Below are 6,034 nucleotides of genomic sequence, written 5' to 3'. Positions count from 1 at the left end.
TCAGATCCTTGAAAAACTCCAAGGTATATTTTTCCTTGGCTATTCTTTGATTGGTGACTCAATACTGTCTCTGGCCCTGTAATTAGATGAAGTATAAGTGAATTCAGAAATTTATTAATGAAGCAACTATCATTGTACCAATTACCATACAAGCTCCAGGGAGAGCAGTAGGTGCTCGCAAGTTGTTAGTATCAACCACCTGACATATGTGCAAAGACAAAAACCCCTTGTGTTTACCCAAGTACTGCTCTAACAGGAAGGGCTTCCACGTGCCTGTGTCCAAGCTGTGCAAAGTTAGGGATGTGACTGTCCCCCTTCACTGCGGTGGAAGCTAATAGGTATAGAAATGCCAGCTGTACATCTGAATTATACCCAGAAAGAGGGCATGAGACTTCAGAGCTCGGTTTTTGGAAGTGTTAGACACACACCCAGGCTGCGCTGTCTCTCAGCAGATGCTTAGGTGCATCATGCCTGTGGCTTTTGGGTGGCTTAGCACACAGGGAAGCTAGGAAACAATTTTAATCCTCAGGCACTTGGAAATATAGGTTTAGAGAGAACTGCTGGGAAGAGTTACCAATGCCTGCAGAAGGTGAACATTTTCATATAAAGAAATTAAAATACACCTTCTAAAAATAGCTTTCAACTGAAGCTGTTCTAGTAAAGAAAACAACCGACCTGGCCAAAATAGCCTTTACAGTGAGCCGGACCCAGGGAGCAGTGGGCTCCAAACACACTCGCCTGCTGCCTTTCAGTGTAGCTCTGCCAAGAAGGAAGCAAAGCAGTTACGGCTAGGTGGATCCGTCCCACTCTCCTAGTGCTCTTACACTTACCTTAGCTATTTCTCAGTCAAGTAACTGGAGGACATGGCATGAACTTTTGTTTATGAAGTTGTTTGACATTTTCCAGCTAGGCTTTCTGAGAGGACTGGGGAAAAATGTTTTCCCTATGCTTTTTCTATACTTGGACATTTAAGTAAGTTTGGGTTTTTTAATGAATGATGTCAATATAGGTGCTTATGATGCAGTCTTTTTAATGAGCCTGCTGATTTTTTTGTTTGGTTTCTCTTCTCTATCTGGTCATAGTTTGGCAGATCTTTCAGGAACTTAATTGTCTTGGAAACATTTATTTTTTTTTTTTAATGAAGCCTGGCTGAAATTGCCAATTGCTGGTGTGGTGGAACTCGGTGACATGCAGTGCTGCACAGAGGGTATGATTGTACGAATATTATTTGCTTATGAAACCATAGTGAAAACATAAAAACCTGGGAGCCTCCTTCTGTTTACAGGAATGCATTGATCCAACTCACGTGAATAGCTCCTGATGGGACTTTACATGAAGCTTACCATTTCTTTTACTTTGTACTCACACGGATTTTGCAAGTTAAATTCCACACTCCTGGCACAGAAAAATGCTCCATATGCAAATCTGACACAGACAGTTACTTGTGGACCTTCAGGCTTTGCCACACATAGACCAAGTTAGTGGAAATCATTGGAATTCATGTCAATGGGATCGAGATCGTATCTTTGATTGATTCTTCATTGTCTAAATTATTAAGCATGCCCGAATGTGTTATGGGGATCTCGTTCTCTCCTCTGATGTTGGTCATCATTACGGTGAGATAGCATTAGCATAGAGAGACTTTTAAAATACCACCTGGAAGTGGCTTGTAACATTGGCAGGAAATTAGCTCATTCCTTTGGACAGAAAGCCTAACACCTTATACTTACTGTCTACAACGCTTTGCAAGGGATATATATTTCCACCCAAATTAAGTAAGTAACCAGGGTGTGAGATGCCAGGTGGCTTCCTCCTATTGAAAGCAAGATGCTGTTTTGCAGAAGTGCTCACATGACTTCTACATTTTTGCAGTGAGCTCCTCTTTAGTTTAATGTCACATTCTGAATAGCCTTGGGAGGGACTTGGAATGATTGCTTATGCACAGGCATCGGAAGCCTTTTTCTTCTGTCTCTGCCAGGGTCTTACCTGCAGAACAAAACTAAGTTCAGTCTGCATTAATGAACGGTATCATTGTTTGCTGCTGTGAAGCGAAGAGTATTCCTCTCTGTCAGCCTTATTCCTGTTACTCAGACACTGATTTGCTGAAGACTTGGATAAAATTAACTGCATCCACACAACAGCAGCAGTTACAGTTTCAGAGCTGTTAGTGTGCAGATGCATTTGAAGTTAAACTTGTATTTCTAAGTGAAAATACTTAGATGTTTTCATAGTACATTTGTGCTGGCCAGATTCTACACCTAAATTGCATCACTTGAACAAAGTAGGTTAATGTCATTAACGATGTCCACATATTGTTTGTTAGTTTCTGCCATGTTCATCTGCTCATAGTCTTCATTCTTTTCTGCGAATTGCATAATTCTTGCTTTGAGGAAGCGTTATCATCAACCTGCCTACCAAGAATAAAAGTACAAATAGGAGAAAGTTGTTATTTGGAAGAGAAGAGTTATACAGACACATTTAGAATGAAGGTCCTGTTTTACTTAAAACATTTCTTGAAATCTAGGATAAGGCCTATATTACAGCATAGGAATAAACTCATTTTCTGACAGAAACATATTTTACCCCCAGAGACAGCCACAGCATCCTAACAGATGCAAATACAACTGATACTTTTTACTTCTGAATGACAAAGTATCAAAGATGCACATCTCTTGCAAAAAGTCAACATTAACGTAGCATAAGCCCACTTGCATTTGCATGTGTATACGTATATTTATTCATTGGTTATGTGAGTTTTAAGAAATCATTTTCTTACCTTCTGACCCTGCCATTAGGACCAGATAGAGAACAAACACCATAGCAACAGATTTGCTATCCATTGCTGTGCAGAAGTTTTCTTTTTGACAGATGTCCTGTTCTGGTTCTATTTCACATCAGGTTTTATACTGGAAAGGTGCCCTCGCAGCTGCCTAAGTGCTGAACAAGTGTGCTCCAGTACAATGCATGTGTTCTGTACTCACCAGTTTCCTAATACGTGAGAGCGTTGCATAAGAAATCCAAACCTCTGTGCAGTCCATTCAGTGCCACTTCAGAAACCCCTAGTTTATTCTGCTGCTGTATATTTTAAATTATTTCTTTCAATTTTGATTGTTATCCATCATTTTCTGTTAGCACATCTTTATGGGATATTAGTTTTAACTAACAATGCTGAGCTTGCGCTTGGAAATCAGTACAGCATTACCAGCCATCTCCCCAAGCCAAAATAAAGACTCTTTTCCCCCTTCTCTGAATGAAGAATTTCTGTTCAGCTCTTTGTATTGAGTTTAAACACCTTATGCAAAAACTTGTACCCAACATAATTAACAGGAATCTTTCATCCCAGTCTTATGTTTTGCTAGGACTCTAATGAAGTTATTTAGCTAGTGTCTTAGGAAGTTGAGACATAACTAGTTTCTATTGTTCTCTGAAAGGATTTTGTCTTTTTCAGTTTGGCTAAAGGGATTTAATTGCTTAATTCTGTACTGAAAAGCTTCTCTAGTCATTGGACAGGAAATGGTGAGCTTAAAATGACTGGGGCATTGTCACCTAAGTCACTTAAGATCTTTTGAAAATTTCGTTTGTTCAGAATATGAAAAGAGAAAGTACCTGATGATAAGAGTTGTTACAACACCTGATTAAAATAAGCACTTAGGAGGTTACTTGTTTTTTGTTCTTACCTCGTGCATCTAGAATAATCATAGGTGTTTAAAACAGAAGATAAACGCACATCGTAAGTGAAATCTCTCGAATTTTCCTCAGGAATCCCTTTCTAGATTGTCTGTTATGTACTCATTGGGATATTGGATATTCTTATTTTTGTGAGGTGAAAAAAAGGCCGTCTTAAAGAAAGAAACTGGACCACATTGTGATCTGATAAAATATGCTGTCTCTGTGAATTTCAGTACTTTACTAAAATTCTGAAAGCAATTGGGTTTTGAAAAGAAGGAGCCTGCCAAATGAGAGCCTTGGTGTTGTACGCAGGGGAGATGGTAGTTTATCCTGGGCATACATCGTGTCTGGTGCTTGCTCAGTGGGGAACAGGACAACACGTTGGATGTGTTAGCTAGGATTGCCAACTATTAATTGTTAAATGTCTCAACATAAAAATATTTTGCCAGGAGAATTAGTAATGTCATGAATACTGAGTTCATTTTTGGAGATACAGCATTAACAAAGCAGAAACCACAAGGAAGAGCAGCCCACGTTTCACAAAGGTGGTTGTCAATTCAGAAGAGCGGCAGTGCTTCTCTTAGCAGTCTCTGAGAGCATGAAACAGGCTTTTGGAAGCGTGAGGGTGGTTGTTGTATTCCTAAGAAAGGTACACTGTGAGCGCACACAGAACAGAAATGCAATATTTTATCATTTCTAGACAGCCTCTGAGTCATGTCTCACTGATGGGCGATAACCTGTGGAGGAGGAAGGGGTACGGTCCAGCCACTGTGCAGATGCCCTGCCTGGGGTCCTGGGAGTGCAGACATTGCTGACATTTTGGACAGAAGCATTTATGAGGAGAGCCCTTCCTTGGCCACGATTCAGCTCCCAGTAACCTGACTGAGATTTTTTCTGGTGGCAAAAGTTACACGCTCACCGTATCTGTACAGCACTAAAACTGGTGCCAGCCCTTTAGGGTGTGCACATGAAGTGGTTCTTCCTCACCAGCCCCCATTCTTGGCTGCTGTTTCTGATGTATTTACCTCCAGATTAGATCTCCAAAAGAAGCCAGCTTGTAAAAATCACTCAGAAAACAGGAAGGCTTAGCGTTTTGAGACAAGTCTGAACGAAACCTGTTCCCTTGAGAAACTTGGTCTCCTTTACATTGTGAGGATGAGGTCTAGCAGGCTGTGGGAAGCAAAGGCAGTGCTGTGGGACAGGGGCAGAGGTGGGGATAGGGAGCGAAGCGTGGTTGGAATAGCTGTCATCTTGCACAACAGCTTGATCAAACAGTACCAGAAACTCCATTTTTGTCTTGCACTGTGAGCAAATATGAGCTGTTTGTGCAAAGTGTGGAGTGGCTCCTTATTGGAAAAGTCCGAGGCAAAACAAGTATCAAAACATCTGCTGAACTTTCCCATTTTCTCAAGTGTTGGCTGCTTGTATTCCAGCCATTCCTCTGTAAATTGCTGTGTCTCCCGCAGTTGTGTGGCTGCGCCATCAGGGCTCTGTTTCTTAGGATTTGACCTGATGGAGTCCTCCTTTCTCACTGGAATTAGGGAGGATGCTCAGCGACTTCCTTAACGTTTATCCAATTTTCCTGCTTATTTAAGTCAATGAAAAACCTCGTTCAGTGCCAGATTCTCAGCTGATGTGCTGTCTGCACGCCACCACTTGCTACGGCCTTGGAATTTCTGTGACTAACCATTGCTTGCTCATTACTTTCTATGTGTGAATTTTATCACCCAGAACTCTGAAAACCCTAGGTCTGGCAAGAAAGGAAGAAGGAAGGAAGTCACGTTAATAAATTCCTCCTATTGGAAGCCGTCTGCGCTCACCAGAGGCAAGAATTTGCTGTTGTAATTAGCTGCCCCAGACAACTCAGCTGCCGCTTGCCCTTTTGAGAACCCACCACGTGACACAAAATGAAAGAAAATGCATCCTCTTTTTCAGTTCTGGATTTCAATAAGGAAATTAAAACGCACAATCGAAATGAAAACATTTCCACAAGATTTTATTAGGTACATAAACATAAATAAATAAATAAATAAATAAATAAATAAATAAATAAATAAATTTGAAGACCAACTACATTCTTATGCAAAAGTAAACAAATATGCAAAATTACATAGATAAAAATAAATATAAAGTGCTTTTTCCTAACAAAAAGATGGCATTAAAATATATGTTTATACCTCAATGACAGTAACTCACAATAAATTAGATATTGAAAATGATGGCACAAACCCTGATGTCTCATAATTTTGGCATCCTAATTCTGCAAGCTCCCCTCTTCCAGTCAGTAGCCCACTGTGAGTGGCAGTGACCTAGGTGCAGTTGATGCTACCTATCCATGCTTTCCTGGAGAGAAGGAGTCACTGGT

At 40.5% G+C, this 6,034-nt stretch overlaps 1 pseudogene; it reads right to left on the bottom strand.

The window, feature by feature from the left end:
- Positions 1-2,840, bottom strand: LOC102057116 (interleukin-8-like; annotated as a pseudogene).
- Between the last annotated feature and the right edge of the window lie 3,194 nt (positions 2,841-6,034).

This window comes from Falco cherrug, chromosome 1, assembly GCF_023634085.1.
Source record: "Falco cherrug isolate bFalChe1 chromosome 1, bFalChe1.pri, whole genome shotgun sequence".
Classification (NCBI taxonomy): domain Eukaryota; kingdom Metazoa; phylum Chordata; class Aves; order Falconiformes; family Falconidae; genus Falco; species Falco cherrug.
The sequence above is the reverse complement of the archived record's forward strand: the minus strand, read 5'-3'. Positions and strand labels throughout refer to the sequence as shown.